Genomic DNA, 24,143 nt, shown 5'->3' with positions numbered 1-24,143 from the left:
CCAAACTCTATTTTAAACCCCTGGGTATAATTTCACTTTTTATTCACAAGCCCTTGGATGAGAATTGAATGCTAACCGCCTTTGTTGCCTCCTGCAGTCAAATGGGCATCCCTGGAAAATATATGTGTCAAACATTTTTTTCAGCTTCAAAGCCAGTGGCTCAGCAAGTATTTCAACAAGTCCGCAAACACTTTCTTTAAAGGTACCTCATTGGCCTTCACGTGGACTCCATGAGGACTTGCTGCCTCCTCCCCAGCTCACTGTGCATCCTCCCTATCAGCGGCAGGGGTGAGAGGAGGAGGGGGGCTGAACAGATGGAAGAGAGGGGGTACTCTACCAGACCTCAGGAAGCTCAAGTCTGCTGGAGGGACTGGGGCGGGTTAGGCAGGGAGGGAAAGAGACCACTGCGAACTGATGTGGGAGACAGGAAGGTGATGGACTGGAAGGCAAGAAATGGGGTGCAATCGCAGCTGTGGAAGGAGAGCAGCAACTCTGTCCCCCTGGACTGGGATGTCCTTGTCTGTGGCCCAGTGTTCTGGTCAGAGGTGCTTTCTAGTCCCAGAACAATCAGTTCAGGACAAATGTGCATTCCTCCTGCCCGACCCACCAAAATGGAAGTGAGAAGGGAACTGAGCTTCAGGGGTTTGGGACAGAGTGTCTAACTGAACAGTTTCTAAAATGCTACAGCCGAAATTTACTCCACTCACAAAGGCTGCCCTGATACCTCCAACTTGGGAATTACACTAAGAAAACTTGATATGCAAAAATTTAATTTAAATTAGAGCAGGGGTTGGCAAACTATGGCTCACAGGCCAAATCTGGCGTACAGCCTGATTTGCATGGCCTGCAAGTTAAAAATGGTTTTTTACATTTTAAATAGTTGGAAAATCAAAAGATAAACAATACATGGAAAACTTATATGAGCTCAGATTTTAGTGTCCATCAATGAAGCTCTACTGGAACATGCTCCTTTGTCTGTGCACTGTCTGAGGCTGGCTCTACACTCCAGTGTCACAGATGAGTAGTTGTGACAAAAGCCAGCTCTATTGCAAGCCTAAAATGTACACTCGTGAGCCTTCCACAGAAATTTGCTGACCCCTGTGGTCGACAGACTCTAAATGGCCCTATGAGTCACACTGGTTTTCATGTCTTTATGGAATCCCTCCCTTGAGTGAGTGACTTACTTTTCTTTGTGCTAGTGTTATAACATGTAGCTGTTAAAACTTTGACTCAAATGCCAGCAACTTCAGAAAAGAATTTGGATAGGGGAAAGAAGAAAGTTATTTCATTTAGGAAAAAAAATCATTCCCTTTTCCCTAATTTTTAACACACAAAATTTATTTATTTATTTACTTATTTATTTTCTCTCTCTTTTTAAAAATCTTTATTATTGAGATTATTACAGATGCCCCACTCCCCCCACCCACCCCATTGCCTACCTCCACCCAGATCCTGCCCCACCCCAGGCCTTCACCACCCTATTGTCTGCCCATGGGTAATGCATATATGCATATAAGTTCTTTCTTTGGTTGATCTCTTCCTGCACCTGTCTCTTCCCTTGCTCTGATATTTGTCAGTCTGTTCCATGTTTCCATGCCTCTGGTTCTATTTTATTTATCAGTATATTTTGTTCATTAGATTCCTTGTTCATTTCTTTTTATTTTAGATTCAATTGCTGATAGATATGTATTTATTGCCATTTATTGCTCATATTTGTTATCTTTTTTTCTTCACAAAGAAGACCCTTCAACATTTCATGTAATCTGGTTTGGTGGCGATGAACTCCTTTAGCTTTTTCTTGTCTGTGAAGCTCTTTATCTGTCCTTCAATTCTAAATGATAGCTTTGCTGGGTAGAGTAATCTTGGTTGTAGATCCTTGCTATTCATCACCAAAAATGATGGTTCACTTGAAGATAGATGAGAGAACCTGGCTTAATGAGTCTGGTAAGAAGAAAGCAGTGTGGCATCAGCTGGCTCCATGCAGGCAGGCATGGGAAGGACCCATGGACCATTCATCTATACAGTCCAGGTGATCCATGTGCATGCAGGGATTGAAGGGGGTCCCCATAAAAAAAGTCCATCATGCAAATCACACACTCCGGATCCTTTTTTCTGACCCATCTTTTCCAGGGTCATAAACTCCTTTGGGCTTATGCTGTATAAGTCCATCCTGTGAACTGTTCTAATTTGCCTCTCTTCAGTCAGCTGAGTCAGGTGAGTCTGGCTAGGTGTTAGATGATAGCTGGGGACTGGAACTTGCTCCTGATGTGACAACAGCAGCTCCTGATCCAGCTCTATCCCTCGCCAAAACCAGCCTCATGGTAGAACTGAGGCTCCTGAAGCAGGGAAATGTCATCCCAAATGGGGGGCGGGGGTTGAGGTAGTTCCCCATCTTCCCAGGCTGCTCTCACTTATTGCCCAGTGGACATCCTCTAACCTCAAAGAAACTCCTCCCCACCCTGCCCTGGATCAGACAGTCCCACCACCTCAGAAAGTGGAGCCTAGAGAAATTGAAGTGGCAATAATAATAGCTTTTGTTATTATCAATATCACCATTATTATATAACTAATAGATCATCAGTAATTGTTTTTGTCCTGTCCTTAAAATGTAAACACCTGTTAGAAAGAATTCACCATGAGTTCCATTAACCATCAAGCCTAATGGAGTTCCCACCTGCCACATGTAAGATTATTTATGGATATATGAGAGCCTTCCCTGGAGACTGTGAAATACTGTCCTGAGGAGGTGACAGATGCCTCAGTGAAGACCAAGCTATCATGCACTTGACTGCAACTCTAAAACTTTCTTACTTTGAAATAAAATAATTTTCTGGCAATGCTTTGGGACATATATAATTTTCAAATAAAAATGTATCTTTATTACAAAACAAAAATCTGTAATGTAAAGAGTCAAAGACTTCTATGGTTCTTTTAATCTTTCTGCATTTATTGTTTTAAAAAAGTAAAAAATAGAGAAGCACAGAGTAAACCTCCTCTTTACTCAATAATCAGTCACTTTCCCCACCTTCCACACAAAAAATATAACCCTGGTTGATAGCTGGCATGGGTCCTTTCAAGCCTTTATGACCCTAAGCATATATATTTCTGAAATAAAAATGGAACATTTTATCCACCTCTAAAAATGCATTTCTTCCCTACTCAATGCTGCATAGCTCAGCCAATGGCATATACATCACTCCTGTGAGTACACATGGAGTCACCTCCTCTGTTTTGAAAGCTGCGTGGAACAGGGACAGATCCAAAGACAGAGAAACAGCATCAGACTATCAATCCCCAGAGGGGAAGTAGGGGAGGGTAGGGGTAAGGGGAAGAGATCAACCAAAGGACTTGTATGCATGCCTATAAGCCAAACCAATGGACATGGACAACAGGGGGATGAGAGCATCAGTCGGGGGCTGGGGGAGGTTGGGGGTTAATGGGGGGATGAGGACACATTTGTAATACCTTAACCGATACAGAAATTAAAAAACAAAAAAAAGAAAGCTGCGTGGAATTCCAGTACTGGCTGTTCCACAATTTCCAAACAAATCAAACAATCATTTGCCAACAATGTTACAGGGATTACTCTTGCACACAAATGTGTGCGTTGTTCTTTCATTAATATCCCCGGAGGACAAATTCTTAGAAGTAGATTGTTTTTTAACCTAGCACTACTTCTGAAAATGAGCTGTAGTAGAAAGGGCACTAACCTGGATTCAGGAGCCCCCAATGTAATGACACGGCTCACCACTCACTCTTGGACACCTCACTTGATCTCTCTGAGCCTCAGTTTCCTCATCCATGAAATGGGGATACTAATCCCCATTGCTCTATTGCTACAGAGATAATTGAAATAAAAATGCAAGAGTGCTTTGAAAAAAATGAAGAGCTACCCAGATGGAGGAATGGGTGATGGTATTCTCATTAGCCTTCAGATATATAAGCCTGGGAGTGGTTATGAAATTCTCTACATGAATTTAATTAACTTTAAATTTTAAACCATGCCGGAATATTCTGGGAGTAAGGTGGTAGGTTACTGCCAGGCTGTGGACTCCAAATAAACATGAGATTTTGATGGCAGAGACTCCAGAGCTTGTCTGCAAACATCCAGAGAGCTCTTGGCCTGGACTTACCCTGGGGCCTCAGAGGCTGGAAGGTGGCCAAAGGCTTGAGGTTCTAGAGCAGTGGTTCTCAACCTTGGCTGCACATTAGAATCACTTGGGAATCTTTTTAAAATCCTGATTTCTGGGCCTCATCCTCCAGAAATTCTGTTTCTTTGTTACTAATGTTGTGGCCCCACCCCATAACAAAGAAACAGAATTTCTGGAGGATGAGGCCCAGAAATCAGGATTTTAAAAAGATTCCCAGGTGATTCTAATGTGCAGCCAAGGTTGAGAACCACTGTTCTAGAGGCTGGTTTTGATGGGCTCTACAAAGAAGCTTAATAATAATCAGAGACATCTGTGGGGGGCCCTGACCAGAGTACACCAGGTGTGAAAGGCCCATTTGCCATACACATACGTGAAAGCAATGACTCAGCAGTATCACTATGTTAAAGGCCTGTTTGCCATACACATGCACAAAGGCAATGACTCAGCAGTATCAGTATGTGCACTGTGCAGGTGCACTCTTATATAAACCACCTGTTTTGTGTAACACTGATGTCACTAACTGCCAACAAGCCTCTTTTGTTTGAGTTAGTATAAAATGTGCTACTGAACAGCTGGTGGCTGGCAGCTTTGTTTGCAATAAAGTATGTCCCATCTGCCTGCGGCTGCTCGTGTCTTCTTCCAGTTTCCAGCTCCCAAGGAGGTCCGGGCCATAGCAGAGGGGCTCAGACGCAACACCATCCAACCTGCAAGAGCTTATCCTGGCAGGGGTGCTTTCATCACCGGAAGCCTTCAAGGACAGGCAGATGAACCCCACAGGGATCACACAGAGAGGTTTCCTGCAGGAAAACTTGCCACCAGAAGTACTTGGATAGACCCATGTTTTTCTGAGAGGCCAGCAGTCTCCACGCAAAGGTGGGCGGGGGCCCTGGCTGGCACCTGTGCACTGGCAGGGTCCTCTACCTGGCCATCGCTTGCAGTCCTTTTGTTATTTGCTCCCTACTATGTGGCTCTATTCCTCAAAGGTTTTGCTCTACCACCAAGTAAACCACTTTTATTATAAAACAATGAAGCTCCACTCATTTTTATTTATGAAATCAGAGCCATTAAGAGCTTCTTATTTCTATAAAAAAGCTAGGGTTCCTATTTTCAACACCTAATTTGGAGAAATTGATTGACTTGTCAAAGGACAGGCAGCTGGAAAGTAGCCCAGCCAAGGCAGCTTCCCTCCAGTAGCAGAGCCCTGGCCCCTTTAGGAGGCCCCTCGGAAGGCCCAAGGATTTTAACTTCATGGCCCCCTTTTTAGGAACTCTGGTTCTAAAATAAAGCACACTGTAGTTAGAAGCGGAATGGGGATGCTTTCTAGGGACACCAACTTCTGGGAAATGGAAACAGTGACACTGCGCTCTCAGAACAGCTTTGAGGAGCCAGTGAGCCCGGGAAAGCTCCATAACTACAGAACAGGGAGGCTTTCATTCTGTGATTGAATGTGGCAGGAAAGCACCTGTGAGGTCCCATCGCACACTTAGTGTGAGCCTCACTGCCTGCTCCTAGAGGCAGGGGCCCGGGTCCCCTCCCTGAGTGGTCTGTCCAGCAGGAAGAGGTTGGGCTCCATCCTTTCTGCTGCCTCCTTGAGGAGCCTCAGGGCAGAACTGCTGGGCGGGGAGAGCCAAGTGATCCAGGAACAAGGACACTTCCTCAGGTGGGAGACTCACGCCATAGTAAGTCTGGACTGCTGCAGTAGATGAGGCCCTTGGTGTCATCTTTCTGTGATGTTGTCCAGCCCCTGGAAGGATCTGTCTGCATCGGTGCCCGGGCAGCCCATGCAGCCCCTCCCACACAGAGCCCAAGGAGTCCTCAAATCAGTGAATCGGCTCTGAGAACACCTTGCCCCTTCTCTTTACAGAAAACCTAGGTGCAAAGAAGGTGAATGACTAGTCCAGCATCTCCAAGCTAGATTGGCATGAGCAGGGCCTCGGAGCGCCTGGTCCTCCCTGGAATTCCTGAGTGCAGCAGACACTGCTCCTCCTGGATTCTTGGAGCGTCAGACCTCAGGCAGCTGGAGAGGCCCACAGCCTCCTCGTGCCCTTCTCAGAACACTGACCAACCACAGCAGGACTGCTTCCCGCTGTCACAGGCACATGCTGTGTGCCAGGCACAGCACTGAGCTCATGGCCCTCACACCTAGGAGGTTGAGGCACAGGTATCTCACTTTACAGGTAGACCACAAGGCTCAGACCAAGGATGGACTTGGCTGAGGTCATACAGGTAGGAAATGGTGCAGTCAGGATTTGAACCTGGTGCTTCCCAGAAAGTGTCAGGAAAAGGTAGGGCAATGGTATGCATCATCTTTGCGGCTGGCTTGAGGGTGAAAAAGCTGAAGGTGGAGAGGTGCTTTGTGAATGAAAGGGGCCATACCACCCTGTTACAGGGTCTATGCTCAGCCCTTTCAATCTGGGAGCCCCCACATGTGCAGCCAGGATGCCCCAAGGCCAGGCCACAGCCCACTGAACCAGTGGTTCTCAAACCGGAGCACACCTCTGAACCAGCCGCAGGGTTCTCATGTGGGGATGTCTGGGCCCTGCTTCCAGCATCTGATGCAGGGATGCTGAGGCAAGCCCGCCTGAGAATCTGCATTTCTAACAAGGCCCCAGTGATGCAGAGGCTGCCAGTTGGACCACACTTGGAGAATCACTGAACTACATCATACTTCTGCCCCCACTCACAACCCAGCTGTGTCTGGGCTGAGAGGCGGATTTAAACCAACAGCAGCCTCTGGGAGTGAGATGAGAAAGGATTTTGAGGTCAGACCAACTGGGTTTTGACATTTCTAGGTGTGTTTTTTTAGTCTCCATACAACCTTCTTTAACTCACCTAACTTCTCTGAGCCTCAGAATTTTCTAGGACATGCATATGCTAAAACCTTTCATAGAGTGGCTGTGAAAGTATAACCATAAACCCATCAGGTGCATAGTAGGAGCTTGATTAATCAATTAGCCTGTATCTGGCACGCAGTGGCTTCTCTTTGATTTCTGCTTCTCTACCAGGCCTGTGTGTTCTTTAAAAATTAACCCTAAAAGCAGCAGAGGCCTGGTTAAAAGGCCTCCCCTCCAGCAAGTGCCCCAGTCCCAGAGCCCACAGTAGACACAATAGTGGGGAGGAAGGGGTGCAGCAGAGAAAAGAGCCAGAGGAGAGGGTGTTGGGTGAACTGCCTGTGTTTAACCCCAGGGGAGCACCTTCATCCCTGGCAGCTGTAGGTTCCCAGCTCTGTCTCAGCCTCTGCCCACCTTAGTAGGGCAGGTTGCCTGGGGCACAGGTGCGGTTTGCAGGGTTTTGAAGTTGCACAGGGCCTGGCAGCTTGCTGGTGGGGCCACAGCATCTGCTCAGAGGACTAGGTGCTTGCCCGGTTCCATTACTTACCTCACCTCTGCCACCTGCCTCCCCTGGAGGCTGCCGGAGGGTCCCCGGTGACAGACTGGCTACCTCCTGCCCAAGTTCGAGGGAGATGCGTGGGGCGTGTTGTCAGCATGCCTGCACACTTGGCCAGTGCCTGTCATTTCACACAATGCAGGGGATCAGTCCTGTAGAGGCTGCCCACAGGCTTAAGCAAGAACCTGCCCTCCTGTATGAGCCTGGCCTCAGCAGAGAGCTGTGCTCAGGGCTGGTCACAGGATTTAAATGCATGCAGCTGTGTGAGTGGCTCAGCAGTGTCTGGAAGACTTGTCTTCTCATGCTGTAGCTTGATGGCCATGGGGCAGACAGTTGGGCAAAGTGGGGAATATCTAGGGCAGGTTGAATGCCAGAGGCACCCGCTGGAACCCAGGTCAGGCCCTGTGTAGTTTGCTAGGGTGACTTAAAGAACCAACACTTATTTTCTCACAGCTCTGGAGGCTGGAAACCCAAGATCAAGGTGTTGGCAGGTTTGGCTTCTCCTGAGGCCTTTCCTTGGCTTGCAGATGGCCACCCTTCTCTGGCTGTGTCCTCACGGGGCCTTTTCTCTGTGCAAGTATATCCCTGCTGTCTCTCTCTTCTTCATCTTTTAAGGACATCAGTCATAGTGGATTGGGCCCCACCTTATGACCTCATCTAATCTTAATTACCTTTTTAAAGGCCCTGTCCCCACACAGTCATACTGGAAGCTAGTATAACATATTAATTTGTGATTGAGGTGGTGGCACATCTTGTCCACAACAAGCCCTACTGCCTCCCACAGCCACAGTGCGGACGTCCTGCCACAGCAGCTAGTGTCCTTTCTCTTGAAGCTCATGACCAGCTCTTGAGCTGGAGAAGCCCAAGGAGAGCCAAGGGGCTGGAGCCACTGCAGGGCAGGCCGGCCCACACCAGCCAAGGGAGCCAGCAGAATGACAAGTGTGAGCTGTAACCGCACCTGGTGCCCCTGCCCCTCACGCACATGGCGACTGCTGCTGCATTTCAGCCTTCAAAACGCACGCACAGCCTTTCTTGCAGTCAGCCCTAACCAAAAACATGGGGAAGGGGACTTGGGGAACATAGCTCATCCTAGCCAAGCCAACATAGTCCACCCCTTGTCAATTTAGCATTTTCATCCATCTCTTTCAGCCGCACCTAACAAGTCAGGCTTCCATCCATCACAGCGTGGCTGTTTCACACACCACTGGGGACGTGCACACTTCTTCCCATCTTTAGATGATGGTCATTCTTCTAGCTCCGTGGTTGGCAAACTGGGGCTCGTGAGCCACATGTGGCTCTTTGGCCCCTTGAGTGTGGCTCTTCCACAAAATACCACGTGCGGGTGCGCGTAAAGTGCGATTGAAACTTCGTGGCCCATGCGCAGAAGTCGGTTTTCGGCCTGGGCGAGTCTATTTTGAAGAAGTACTGTTGATATTTGGCTCTGTTGACTAATGAGTTTGCCTACCACTGTTCTAGCTCATCTATGTTCTCTCTGATATCCTGTCAATTAAATACTGAGATATAAGGTTTAGTACTGTAAGCACATCTTATGTTAGATGGTAGGAGAATAGGAAAGAGGTAAAAAAATTAGTTAATATTGCCCTGGCCTATGTGACTCAGTGGTTGGAGTGTTGGCTCATGCACCAAAGGGTTGGGGATTTGATTCCTGATCAAGGGCACATACCTGGGTCAGGGCCCATGCAAGAAGCAACCAATCAATGTGTCTTTCTCACATCATGTTTCTGTCTCTCTCCCTTCCAATTTCTAAAAAAAAATCACTGGAAAAAATATCCTTAAGTGAGGATTTAAAAAAGATTAGTTAATACATGTGCCAGCATATTCATACAAAATAGATCCAGATACAGAACCATGAACAGGCTCATGAATTTCAGAGGAAAGGTGGGGGTTAGGGGGTGGAGAGATTAACCAGAGAACTTATATGCATATATGCAGAGCCCATGGACACAGACAATAGTGTGACAAAGGCTTGAGAGGGGTGGGTTTGGGGAGGAGGGGGTCAATGGGGAAAAACAACAACAAGGGGATATCTGTAATACTTTCAACAATAAAGATAAATTTTAAGAAATAAAAAATAACCTAAAAAAAGGAAAAAATACAAATATTATAGTCCTTGTTTCTGCAGCTGGTCTCATGGCAGTTCATATTTATAATTATCTTCTGCAACTGCCCATCCCATAGTCCACCTGCCCTCAGCAGGCACCTCAGCTGAGTCCCCCCTTGCCTGGCATGCGACCTAAACCTTTCTTCCTGAAGAGCGTCGGCCATCAGCAGGCCTGGCTGACCTGGGCTGTCCTGGTTCCCACTGACTTTTATCACAGCACGTGGAGTCCTGAGCTGGCCCAGGGAAACTCCTGTGTTCCAGACAGACTCCTCCTGACCTGCACTGTGTGCTTGCAGCCCGATTTCCTCTTGAGAGTCAGGATCAGTCACCCCAAACAGTACGGCGACCCCCTTGCCTGTTGTCACTGGAGTGAGGAGCCCAGGGTGCCAGGTGGCAGTCCCAACTTCCATGTCAGTGGAGCCCTGCTGTGTTCCACGTGGAAGTGTCCCCCATGGGGGCTAAGACCATTTGACCAGCGGGGCCCAAAGTTGTGGGGGTGGGAAGCAAAATGCTGGCTACAGATCGGATCAGAGGGACAGTAGTGAGAGGAGCCACTCCTGTGTCATTTCCCTGAGGCTGGGCCTGTGAATCCTGGCTGAGGGAGGAACAGAGACACACACCAAACCCTGGAGGTCGGTGCTATAGCTACAGAGTTTGAGAACCAGCCGGCCTCCACCTTTCATCTCAGGGGGATCTCTCTGTCTGTCTGTCTCTCCCTCATTGGACAGACTCTCTTTAGTCAAGTACTCGGTGCGCCTCCAGGTACACAACACCATCCCCTTACACCCGAGCTCTGCTTTCAGCTGCAGTCCAGCCTCACTGGCCACCAGTGTCAGAGGAGGAAGGGAACTTATTCTTGTTTTTCCTTTTGTTTTAATTTGTTTTGTTACTTTGTTTTATAAACAAAAGAGTAATGAATTACACTTTTCCTGATGTGCCTGAGGCCACCTAATCAGCTTTGGGAGAATTCTGCCCTCAGGGTTTCTGATCCTTAATTCAGTGGTACCTTTCTAGTCAGCAAGGAATTTCTCTGCTTCTAGCACTTTCACCAACAATGACAATATTTGCTGAGGGTCAACTGAGTGCTGGACCTGACAGCTTCTGGCCACAGGGCTTGGCACTCACAGACATCCCTTGTTTCTCGTGCCTGCCTCAGCCTGGGGGTGGGGCCTGTGGGACAGCGGGAGGACCTGGGACTGAAACCATTGCCCTATGCTGTGAGTGTGAGTTGCAGAAGGGAGTCGTAATGGTTGACAGCCTCCTGGACAGGGGCCTCCTTGGTCAGGTGATGGACAAGTTGTATGGGGCAATGAGCTCCAAGTTCAACTGTGCTACAAAAAGTGGGGAGAAGAAACCGGGGATGCACGCACGTAGGGAATACCCATGGAGTACCAGGCTCTTTCTGTGGTTTCTAGCATTTTTCTGCAACATCCACCATTCAGACATTCCTTCAATAAAACATGGCTTTTTCTGGCACCTGTTCTAGGTGGGGGTCAGTGCCAGAAGCTGGAAATAAAATGACAGCATCCCAAATCCCGTGCGTGCATCCGTTCATGAGGAAGAACACATTCCGTGCCAGGGCGTGGCTGACTGTGTCTGTCACTCAGGTCCCCGCCTGTCATGCTGCCTGCCTTTGGGTGGCCACCCATTGTAAGGGTGCGCTCAAGCTTTCCCCATTCCTCCCCATTCTCCAGGACTGGTTCTTCTCATGACCGTTATTTCCCTCCGGAGACTTGTCATCATGGAACATGACTTTGTTTGTTGGCCGAGTTGAGAGGTGCTCCTGTCTCCAGAAGCCCCCAGAATGCAGTTCCCTAAAGGTAAGGGTGTCATTTGTCTTGTTTGGTGATGGCATTCTGTGGGTCTAGAACAGTGATGGCGAACCTATGACACATGTGTCAGAGGTGACACGTGAACTCATTTTTTTGGTTGATTTTTCTTTGTTAAATGGCATTTAAATATATACAATAAATATCAAAAATATAAGTCTTTGTTTTACCATGGTTGCAAATATCAAAAACTTTCTATATGTGACACAGCACCAGAGTTAAGTTAGGGTTTTTCAAAATGCTGACACGCCGAGCTCAAAAGGTTCGCCATCACTGGCCTAGAACAATGCTCAAAAACTAGTTTTTGAATGAATGAATGAAAGAAGAGAGGAAGGCGTATTCCTTGCTTCCACCGAATCTGTGCTGTGTTCCCTGACAGTGCCCCTTTGACCAGGAGGAGACAGTGAGTGGTGGAGGAGGCAGGCACCCATAATGTGGCACACTGGGCAGTGTGTGCAGGGAGGGCAGCCATGGGGGAGCTGTGTGCTCCGTTGTGAGGAGGTGTGTTAGTTTCCTAGGGCTGCTATAACAAAATACCACAAAGTTAAGTGCCTTAAAACAAGAGAACTTCATTTTCTCACAGTTCTGGAGCCGGAAGCCTAAAAACAAGGTGTCAGCAGGGCCCACTCCTTCTGAGGCTCTGGGCAGAATCCTTCCCGGCTTCTCCATAGCTTCGGTGCTAGCCAGCCATCCTTGCTGGCCTGTGGCTGGCAGCCACATCACTTAAGTTTCTGCTTCTGTTGTCAGGTGGCCTTCTCCTGGTGTCTCTATCTTCACCTGGCATTTTCCTCTTCTTATAAAGATACCAGTGGATGAAGGCCCACCCTAATGGCCTCCTCTTAATGTGATTACCTCTGCAAAGACCCTATTTCTAAATAAGGTCCCATCCACAGGTCTGGGGTTAGGATTTTCATGTATCTTTTCAGGGGACACAATTCAACCCATGACAGGAGGTCAGCTTAGTTCGGAGAGATGCAGAAGAGCGGTCCAGGCTGCCCCAGGGCAGACCAGCCTGTGAGGAAGCCTCTGCAGAACCCAGGACAAAACACAACACTGAGGAGGGAGGCAGGGGAAGTGGTGTGATTATGTTGACTGATGGGTGAGGAAACCGACTCAGTGCAGCTGTGTTATGTGTCTGAGGTTCCACGCTGCACAGATTGGAGCCTGGATCTGTGGTTCTCTGCTTGCCTCTATCACAGGTCACTTCCCCATGTCCTCAGAGACGGCAAGCGGCCACTTGACTGAGGTCTCACCATTCGAGAGGAGGTGGAGCCAGAGCTAAGCTGCTGCTCTTTTGCCTCTAGGTGGGTGCAGGGCAATTGCTGGGAAGTCTCCTCTCTCCCCAAGTGGGAACTAGGACCTCCCTGCCTTTCTGCCACCTGTGCTTCTAGCATACACAGCCGGTTCTCCGGGCCTGGCCAACCCCACCTCCTTGGATTATGTTAGTCAAGAGGCCAGCGAGGGACTTGGCAAGGCCTCACTGCTTGAACCCCTTTCTTCAGGGCCGGCCCTGGTGCTCAATACCACAGCCAATGCACTGGGCCCACTGGGGAGCTGATTTGAGAAAGAAACCCTTTCAAATGCTGTCTGCTCGGAAGGCAAGGGGTTTGTTCTTGCCAGAGTAGGGCCTGTCCCCTGGCTTATCCACACCTGAGTTCGCAGCTGAGCAGCAGTGGCGCAAATTGCAGCTTGGCAGACGGAAGGCTCAGCACCTGAGGTTCGCTGGTATGTGAGCTTTCCTGGGCTTCCAGAACCTCAGTATCTGTACCTGAAAATGAGGGTTCTGCTGCCTCCTTCCGTGGCTGGAGATAAAAGTAAACAGCTGTGCAGCAGCGCAGGTCAAGCCTGGGCTACAGGGGAAGCTTGAGCGGCAAATGCTGGGCCAGACCAACGTTCGGGACTGCTGGCCTGGGTGACTGTATTCACACCCTACATCAGTGGTTCTCAACCTTCTGGCCCTTTAAATACAGTTCCTCATGTTGTGACCCAACCATAAAATTATTTTCGTTGCTACTTCAGAACTGTAATGTTGCTACTGTTATGAACCATAATGTAAGTATCTGATATGCAGGATGGTCTAAGGCGACCCCTGTGAAAGGATTGTTTGACTGCCAAAGGAGTCGCAACCCACAGGTTGAGAGCCGCTGCCCTACATGGTTATGGATAGAAAGTGAACTGAGTGATCAATGATGAGAGAGGGAGAAACCAAGATGGCGGCATAGGTAAACACCCGGAAATTACTGCCTCCGACAACAACTTCAAAAATACAACTAAAAGACAGAACGGTCATCATCCAGAACCACAGGAAGGCTGCCTGAGTGGAAATTCTACAACTAGAAGGAAAGAGAAGAGCACACAGACTCAGAGGAGCTACGAAAATAAAGTGCAGAGGTACGGAGGCTCTGGCGCGAGGGGAAAGGGGCTGGCACCTGAGGACTCGGCTGTCTTTTTTAATTGGGAGGGAGTCACAAGCTCCCGACTGCTCTGAACTCCGGGTCCGGGAAATCTCTGGGGTCCCAGGGCTCATACGGGGAGAAACTGGACGGTCTGGCAGCACGCAGAACTCGGAAGTTGAGGGCGGCTTTCCCTCAGAGGTGCTGGCAGCAATTACCGGGACACTGAGACGCGCGGCCCCTCAAGGCAGGGCTGAGAATCAGCCATAGCTGCTTGCTCTGCCCTGTTGATTCCGAGACCCCACCCCATCCAGGCTGCTGCAAAGGCTTTTGCATATGAATGCCTGGGTCCTTTGCAACCTGAAAATTACCTAAAAAATTACAGCTGGGCCAGACAGACCCAGAACTTCCAAGAGAAGGCCCAAGGCCCCACAGCAGCTTGCATTGCTTCACAGCTGGGCCTCATCTGGGCACCCCCAAATCCCCCAAAAAGGAAGGGGGATCTGCATATCTCTTCATAGCTCCTGCTGGGTAACCTCAGGAAGAGGCTTAATTAGCACCTCCTTAGATCCAAGAGCCAGTGTACCCAGTGGTCAGAGTGGGACCATCCAGATTACAACTCCTCAGATTCATAAGGAACACACTCAGGGGGCAGACTCAGTGAGCACCAAAGCCCCACTGAAGCAAGTCTTGCCCCAGAAGGGTGTCTTCAGCACAGAAGTTCTCCCACTGCAGACACAGCTGATTCTCACTGCCAATTGGCCTGGAGGTCAATTCCTCCCAGTGACACCTAAAACAATCAAGGCATAACTACAACAAGACTGTGCACAAAGCCCACAAAGGGGTGCACCAAGAGTGTCTACCTCAGGTAACTGGGGAGGCTGAGCCACTGGGCCCTGTAGGACACCTAGCACACAAAACCACTCTACCAACACAGGGAAGCAGACAAAATGCAAAGACAAAGAAACAAGTCACAAATGACAGAAATGGAGGAAAGCAAACAACTGGATATAGAGTTCAAAACCACGTTTCTAAGATTTTTCAAGAATTTTATGGAAACTGCCGATAAATGTAGTGAGATCCTCAAGAAACCTAGTGAGACCCTCGATGTTGTGATAAAGGACCAACTAGAAATTAAGCATACACTGACTGAAATAAAAAATATTATACAGACTCCCAACAGCAGACCAGAGGATCGCAAGAATCAAGTCAAAGATTTGAAATACAAAGAAGCAAAAAACACCCAACCGGAAAAGCAAAATGAAAAAAGAATCCAAAAATACGAAGATAGTGTAAGGAGTCTTTGGGACAACTTCAAGCGTACCAACATCAGAATTATAGGGGTACCAGAAGAAGAGAGAGGGCAAGATATTGAAAACCTATTTGAAGAAATAATGACAGAAAACTTCCCCTACCTGGTGAAAGAAATAGACTTACAAGCCCAGGAAGTGCAGAGAACCCCAAACAAAAGGAATCCAAAGAGGACCACACCAAGACACATCATAATTAAAATGCTAAGAGCAAAAGACAAAGAGAGAATCTTAAAAGCAGCAAGAGAAAAAAAGTCAGTTACCTACAAGGGAGTACCCATACGACTGTCAGCTGATTTCTGAACAGAAACCATGCAGGCCAGAAGAGAGTGGCAAGAAATATTCAAAGTGATGAATAGCAAGAACCTACAACCAAGATTACTTTATCCAGCAAAGCTATCATTCAGAATTGAAGGTCAGATAAAGAGCTTCACAGATAAGAAAAAGCTAAAGGAGTTCATCACCACCAAACCAGCATTATATGAAATGCTGAAAGGTATTCTTTAAGAAGAGGAAGAAGAAAAAGGAACTCTTACCATTTGCCACAGCATGGATGGAACTAGAAAGCATTATGCTAAGTGAAATAAGCCAGCCAGAGAAGGATAAATACCACATGATCTCACTCATTTGTGGAATATAATGAACATCACAAACTGATGAACAGGGACTGATCCAGAGACGGAGAGGTATTGATTGGACTGTCAGGCCTTGGAGGGAAGGTAGGGGAGGGTGGGGGTAAGGGGGAAAGATCAACCAAAGGACTTACATGCAAGCATATAGGTCTAACCAATGGACACGGACAACGGGGAGGGGGGGTGAGGACATGAGCCGGGGGGAGGGGGTAGGGGGTAACGTGGGTATAAGGACACATATGTAATATCTTAATCAATAAAAAAATGTATTAAAAAAAAAAGAAAGTGAACTGAGCTCTGCCTGTGTCAACTCTCTCCTCCCTACACCTTCCCTTTCCCAGTAAAAAATAAGAACAAGAGAACAGAACTGTCCACATGCATAGAGACCTTCCCTGTATGCATTTCTATCCAATGGACACTAGGCTGAAAAGCATGCCTCCCTGAAATAGGACTCTGGCCTGATGATGAGCCCGAGCATCAGAAAGCCTTAATAACAACAATGCAAGGGGCTCTCCGATGGGACTTACGCCGCATACGGTGCTGTGGCCATGGGGAGGGGGCAGATGAAGGTGCAAAAATGAACATAGAGCATTCAATTTAGTACAAGATTTGGGGGAAAGTTTTATGTTTTTTTCTTTCTCATGCCTTGTTTTTTCCTTTTATGCTTCAGTTTGGGTAATTCATTTTGACCTGCTTTTGAGTTTTTGATTCTGTAGCTGTAGTTAACTGACTTGATAACTGTTTTAGATTAAAAAAAAAATGTCAAGCTAAATCAGTACCCTTATACCCTTATGAGGTGACAACAATGAACATGTCATTAGGTCATTCTTTGCCTGAAAGATGGACATTAGCACCTTGGCCGTCACTGGCCACTCCAAAATTTACAATGAGGGGTCTGTGAAAACATGTCAATTTACAAAATGATGGATGTTGTCATTGGTGAGAAAATTGCAATATTCCTCTCATTCCCCATATCTGGAAAATAGTAAAAATAACATATTCTGCTAATTACTACGATTTTTAAAATATATATTTTTTATTGATTTCAGAGAGGAAGGGAGAGGGAGAGAGAGATAGAAACATCAATGATGAGAGAGAATCATTGATCGGCTGCCTCCTGCATGGCCCCTACTAGGGATTGAGCTTGCAACTCGGGCATCTGCCCTTGACCAGAATTGAACCCAGGACCCTTCGGTCCACAGGCTGACGCTTTATCCACTGAGCCAAACCAGCTAGGACTAGTAGGATTTTTAAGAAGAACAAATCATAACTAACAATTATTAGGCATATGCCAGGCACTGTGTTAAGCACTAAGTGTTCTCATCTTTAAAATGGGCTCAGCTCACTCTCTGCACTGTGGTGGAGAGGCACTGACATTATGAGTGGTATCACATGTGTAAAAGTGCTTTGCAATGTGAGGCACTGTTACAGACTATGAGAGCTAACAGAGACTGGGGAGATGATTGGACCCGAGTTCTCACTCCATTGGTACGTGAGAAAGCTCAGAAAGGTGATAACACCCAATAGTTAGAGTACCAAAGTTGGAACCATTCATTCTTTTTTTTTTTTTCTACAAAAGTTTATTGAGTACCTACTATATGCTAGAACCAAGTTTAGTACTAGTATTGATGTTCTCAGATTCTCTATCTGGTCCCTTATATTGCTGATGTAACTTTGTAAACTTGGCAGTTGGCTCTACAAAGGGCTTGGCCTCAGGCTTACTTTAGTACACCTTTAATACACTTGGCATTAGTCATGGGCAGCCAGAGTGGCTTCTGGGCTTTATTCTTTTTTAAAATCACTTGTGCATCCATCCAGAGTTTCCATGGTTCAGTACCAAGGTTCTTAACCAATTGATTGGGGGATAGCCTTCTTGTTTTCTTACAGCCATAGAAATAATCTTTTAAAAGTAAGATAATCATTAAAAAATTAGCAGTTAGCAAAATGTTTGTCTTCTTGTATAGTCTTTATTTAAGGATTTCTAATAAGCAAGGTGCCAAGCTCAGAAAGAATGGTGTTCACTAAAATCTAGGACCACAGAATTCATCTTGGTGGATTAGTTTATAAATGTCAACTTAATCTTGTTGGTGGCTGATGTTCTATCAATTGTTGAGAAAGAGGTGCTAGTGTCTTACCTATAATTTGGGTTTGTCTGTTTCTCCTTTTAGTTCTATCAGTTTTGCCTCATATATTTCAAAGCACTGTTATTCAATGCATACACGTTTAGGATTGCTATGTCTTCTTAGTGGACTGACCTTTTAATCAGTGTGTTATATTCCCCTTTGTCTCTGGTAATTTCATTTATTCCAAAGTCCACTCTACCTGTATTAATATAGTCACTCCTACTTTCTTTTGATTAATGTTTGCATGATATTTTTTGTATCTTCTTACACTCAACCTGTCTATGTCATTATATTTGTAGTGAATTTCTTGTAGACTGCATATAGTTGGGTCATATTATTTTAGCCATTGGGCTAATCTCTGTCTTTTAACTAGTGTTTAGACCATTTTATATTTAATTGTGGGGAAGCACGGGACTTGGTTGGAAAGTCTGTAAGGAGGAATCTCTGAAAGGTCGGAGGCCTCTATGGGACCTTGCCGAAGGCGGCAGCCCCTGCCTTGACTTTTCCAAACAAGTCTGAGCCCCCGGGTGTTTACTTAGATGCATCCTTGCTTAAAGGACACTGCAGACGCATGTGTCTTCTCAAGGATGCTTACCCTGCTGATAGTATCTAATAGTTAATTTTAGTTCAAGCTGTTGTTACAATAAAAGCCTAAGGGAGCAAGCTACTTGGTGGCTACAGCTAAGTAGTCCCTTAGCCTCTCTTTCACAGAAACATGTGTCAGAGTAATCATTCATCTGTCGCTCAGGGTCTGCCGGTCAGTCTGGCATTTAATGTCATTATTGATATGTTAGGTCTTAACTATGTCATTTTAATAGTTTATGTGTTTCCTCTGTTTTCTATTCGTCTATTTCCTTTATCTTGCCTCTCTGTGGATTACTTGAACATATTTTAGAAATTTATTTTGATATATCAAGAATTTTGCAGTGTATAGTTTTAAAGATCATTGCTCTAGGTATTACACATCTACACTAATAAAAGAGAAACATGGTAATTAGCATACGACCGCTACCCTTCCCATTGGCTAATCAGCATATCCTTATGCAAATTAACTGTCAGCCAAGATGGCGGTTAACCAGAACAAAGATGGCAGTTAATTTGCATATGTAGCCGCAATACTGGGAGCAAAAGGGGAAGGAGGGAAGAAGCCGCATGCTGCTGACTGCATCGGCAACCCAGGTGGCAGCCAAGAGCCAGAGAACCGAGCTGCATTTGTTCGGAGAAGCCAGGCCGCCTTTGCCGGCTTCTGTGATAGGAGAACCTGGCAGCCTTTGCCGGCCCTGGGCCAGTAATCGGAGAAGCTGGGTGGGGCAGGGAAGAAGTGGATATCTGCCTCTTCCCTGCCCCGCCTGGCTTCTCAGATCCCTGATCACCAGTGATGGGAGAACACCCAGAGGCGGGGCCAGAGGCCAGCTGCATAGCTGCCTGGGGACACCATCCGGTCCGGGCTGACGCAGCCAGGCCCCAGCAGGATATCCAGAGGGCGACCCAGGCACCAGGGTTGCATAGCCACTGAGGCCCGCGATCCTGTGCCTGGGCTGAGGAGACCCAGGGGCCGGGGCTGCGTTGCAGCTGGGCACGAGATCCAGTCCCCGGGGGCGACGCAGCCAGGCCCCAGAAGGAGACCCAGGCGCTGGAGCTGCAAAGCCGCTGGGGCACAGGATCCAGGCGACGCAGCCAGGCCCCAGCAGGAGACCCAGAAGGCGACCCAGGCGCCGGGGCTGCGTTGCAGCTGGGCACAAGGTCCGGTCCCCCGGGCGATGCAGCCAGGCCCCAGCAGGAGACCCAGAAGGCGACCCAGGCGCCGGGGCTGCGTTGCAGCTGGGCACAAGGTCCGGTCCCCCTGGCGATGCAGCCAGGCCCCAGCAGGAGACCCAGAAGCCGCTGGGGCACGCTATCTGGTGCCTGGGCTCAGGAGACCCAGGGGCCCGGACTGCGTCGCAGCTGGGGCACACGATCAGGTCCCCGGGGCGATGCAGCCAGGCCCCAGAAGGAGACTCAGGCTCCAGGGCTGCATCGCCGCTGGGGCACACGATCCGGTGCCTGGCCTGAGGAGACCCAGAAGGAGACCCAGGGGCCTCCCAAGAGGAGAGTCTCCGTGGTCAGATGGCGCGGTGTCAGGACAGGAATAAAGACCCGAGGTGACTCAGATGCCTGGCCACAGGGTTAGACCAGCCAGCAGGGCCTTTCAGTTGGGACTGGGATGGGGGTGGGGCGAGGGAGGCAAGCCGGACATAGAGAACTACAACTCCCAGGAGGCTTAGCGGCCGGGGCCTGGGTGCCTGGCTGTGAAATTGGATGGGCTGTGTCATTTTGCAAGCCACTTTAAACTAGAGGCTTGCAAGGTTGGAAGTTCTGCACTGGGAGCCAGGGAGAAATGGAGCTGGAGCAGAGAGAGGGGTCCATGGCAGCCGTGTGCTTTGAGAAGTTCTCAGGTCACATCCTGGAGAGCGAGCTTGAGACCAAAGTGGAGTTCGTGTCTGGGGGTCTGGGCAGCTCCAGCCTCCAGGAGCTAGAGGAAGAGGAGGAGGCAGCTTGAGACCAGCAACAGTGGTCGGTGCCAATGGGAACTCAATCACAGGAAGTACCAGGCGCTGGGGCGGCACTGCAGGGAGATCGAGCAGGTGAACAAGCGGGTCCTGAACAGGCTCCATCAGGTACAGAGGATAACACAGAGACTCCAGCAGGAGCGGAGGTTCTTCAAGAAGGTGCTAGACTCCTAAGGTGATGACTACCGGGCCAGCCAGTTCACCATCATACTGGAGGACGAGGGCAGCCAGGGCACAGACGCCCCCACCCCAGGCAATGCTGAGAACGAGCCTCCGGAGAAAGAGGGGCTGTCCCCGCCCAGGAGGACGCCAGCGCCCACAGAAGCCAGCAGCCCGGCCCCTGGCGAGGGGCCCAGCGGGTGGAAGAGGCAGCGAGCGCAGCGAGCGCCACAGGAAGGGCACCAGGCGGGAGTCCCGCTGACTCCGGAGCTGGCCCCCCGTGCAGATAAAGGTGGAGGAAGACTTTGGCTTCAAAGCGGTTGAGGCTCTGGACTCAAGTTGGGTTTCTCGGGGGCCAGACAAGCTGCTGCCCTACCCCACCCTAGCCAGCTCCCCCTTTGACTGACCCCCCAATAAACGGACCCCATGCTCTCCTCGGCAAAAAAAAGCTTATAGAGGCATGCTTATAGGATCAAATAGTATAAATATAGATGTAACAGGACAATAAAAAGAGAACCTGGCTATGATGATTACCTGAACGCTGCCTCTGTGTCATTCCTTCTTCGCCGACTCCATCCACACCTTTGGGAACCCCTGGACCTGCTGGGCAGGACCCCAACATTCCTCTTCTTATAAGGACTTCAGTGAAATGGGCTAAGGGTCCCACTGGAACTGCCTCAATTTAATGTAATCCCCTCTTTAAAGATCTTATCTCCATATACAGGTACATTCTGAGGTTCTGGGGATTAGGATTTTAACATACATTTTGTTGATTACCCAAATCAGCCCTTAACAACCAACATGTTCCAGAAAGTATATTCCTATAGGGTTATTTACCAAACATTCAGAAGTATTTTTAAAAGAGCTAAGCCCCTCGCCCAGTGCGCGGGCCCCTCCCGGCGAAGAGCGAAGGCCTGGGTTCTGGGCACTGGAGGAAAACTGGTGCCAGCAGCCAGGGGAAGGGGCCCCCAAGGGGCCCCAGATTGCGAGAGGGCACAGGCCGGGCTGAGGGACCCACCTGAGTGCACAAATTTTTGTGCACCGGGCCTCTAGTACATATATAACATCCCAGAATCTATTGTAAATATTTTATCACTTTGTGTGAAATGTAGAAATCTTATCTTCATTTAGGTCCCTTTACCTTCCCACATTTTTAATTATCTTAAATGTTTACAGTACATAATTTGAGAAACACATCATACAATGTTATAATTTTGCTGCAACCATCAAACAATTTAGAAAACTCAAGTGGAGAGGAAAAGCCTATTGTATTAATCACATTGTACTTTCTCTGCATTTTTTCTTCTTTCTTGATGTTCTAAGATTCCTTCTTTTATAATCTCCTTTTTGTTGAGAGGATTTTCTGTAACCATTCTCATAGGGCAGTTTAACCCGTGACAAATTCTGAGTTGACAGTTCTTTGCTTTCAGCACTAGAAAAATGTTGTGCTCTTTGCTTCTGGCTTTCATGGTTCTGGATGTTGTCCTTCAATTTTTTTTCCCCTTACAGGAATGCTGTCATTTCTCTCTTGACACTTTAAAAATTTTATTTTTGTCTTTAGTTTTCAGAAGTTTGACTATACTATCAAAGTTTATATTTTTAAAAATGGGCAAAGGACCTAAATGTACACTTCTCGAAAGTGGACATACAGAAGGCCAACAGGCATATGCAAAAATGCTCAAAGTAATTAATCATCTGAGAGATGCAAATCAAAATGATGAGGTACCACCTCATACCTGTCAGAATGGTAATCACCAACAAATCAACAAACAAGTGTTGGTGAGGATGTGGAGAAAAGGGAACCCTTGTACATTGCTGGTGGGAATGCAAACTAGTGCAGCCTCTGTGGAAAACAGTTTTGTGTTTCCTCAAAAATTTAAATATGGAACTACAATTTGACCCAGTGATTCCACTTCTAGGAATATATCCCAAGAAATCAGAAACAACCATCAGAAAGAATATATGCACCCCTATGTTCATAGCAGCACAATTTACAATAGCTAACATTTAGAAACAGCCTAAGTGCCCATTAGCAGATAAGTGGATTAAAAAGCTGTGGTACATCTATACAATGAAATACTACGCAGCGTAAAAAGAAAGAACTCTTACCATTTGCAACAGCATGGATGGACCTGGAGAGCACATGGTAAGCAAAACAAGCCAGTCAGAGAAAGATAAGTATCATATGATCTCACTCATATGTGGAATCTAATGAACAACATAAACTGATGAACAAAAATAGACCCAGAGACATAGACATATCGAACAGACTATCAATCCTCGCAGGGGAGGGTGGAGGGTGGGAAGAGATCAACCAATGAACTCATATGCATATATGCATAACCCATAGACACAGACAATAGGATGGTGAAGGCTTGGGAGGGGGAGGGCAATGATGGAAAAAAGGGGACATATGCCATACTTTCAACAATAAAGATTTATTAAAAATCTAGCGGTCCAGTGCACGAAATTCGTGCATGGGGGGGTCCCTTCAGCCCAGCCTGCACCCTCTCCAATCTGGGACCACTTGGGGGATGTCTGACTGCCAGTTTAGGCTCAATCCTGGGAGAAAATAAACAAATAGAACTACATCAAAAGAAAGAGCCTAAACCTGGGGATTGGGCCTAAACCAGCAGTCGGACATCCCACTCACAATCTGGGACCACTGGCTCCTAACTGCTCACCTGCCTGCTTGCCTGCCTGATCACCCCTAACTGCCCCCCCTGCTGGCCTGGTCACCCCCAACAACCCCCCCTGCTGTCCTGGTCACCCCCAACTGCACCCTCTCCCCCCTGCTGGCCAGGTTACCCCTTACTGCCCCCCCCCCCCCCCCGCCAGCCTGGTTGCCCCCAACTGCCCATCCCCACCAACCTGTTCACCCCACGCAGCCTGCTGCTCAGTTGTTTGGTTGCCCCTCACTAACCCCCGCTGCCTGCCTGGTCGCCCCACGCAGCCTGTTCGGTCATCCATTCAGTTGTGATGGTCACTTAGGCTTTTATATATATAGATAATAATTTACAGGAATTCAACAGTAGAGGATGCAGAAAATCAAATCAGTGATTTGGAATATGAGGAAGCAAAAAACACCCAATCAGAACAGCAAAAAGAAAGAAGAATCCAAAAATATGAAGATAGTATAAGGAGTCTCTGGAACAACTTCAAGCATACCAATATTAGCATTATGGGGGTGAGAAGGAGAAAAGAGAGAGAGCAAGGTATTGAAAACCTATTTGAAGAAATAATGACAGAAAAAAATCACCTACCTGATGAAAGTAATGGATTTAAAAGTCCAGGAAGCACAGAGTCCCAAACAAGAGGAACCCAAAGGGGCCCACACCAAGATACATCATAGTTAAAATGACAAAGGTTAAAAACAAAGAGAGAATCTTAAAAGCAGCAAGAGAAGTACAGTTAGTTACCTACAAGGGAGCACCCATACGACTGTCAGCTGATTTCTCAACAGAAACATTGCAGGCCAGAAGGGAGTG

General features: G+C 47.7%; 1 pseudogene; it reads right to left on the bottom strand.

The window, feature by feature from the left end:
- Window positions 1-1,932: 1,932 nt before the first annotated feature.
- Window positions 1,933-5,915, bottom strand: LOC139002513 (RING finger protein 11 pseudogene; annotated as a pseudogene).
- Window positions 5,916-24,143: the final 18,228 nt, after the last annotated feature.

Source organism: Myotis yumanensis, unplaced genomic scaffold, assembly GCF_028538775.1.
Source record: "Myotis yumanensis isolate MYYU_CA2020_CCGP unplaced genomic scaffold, mMyoYum1.0.hap1 SCAF_2, whole genome shotgun sequence".
Taxonomy (NCBI): Eukaryota; Metazoa; Chordata; class Mammalia; order Chiroptera; family Vespertilionidae; genus Myotis; species Myotis yumanensis.
The sequence above is the reverse complement of the archived record's forward strand: the minus strand, read 5'-3'. Positions and strand labels throughout refer to the sequence as shown.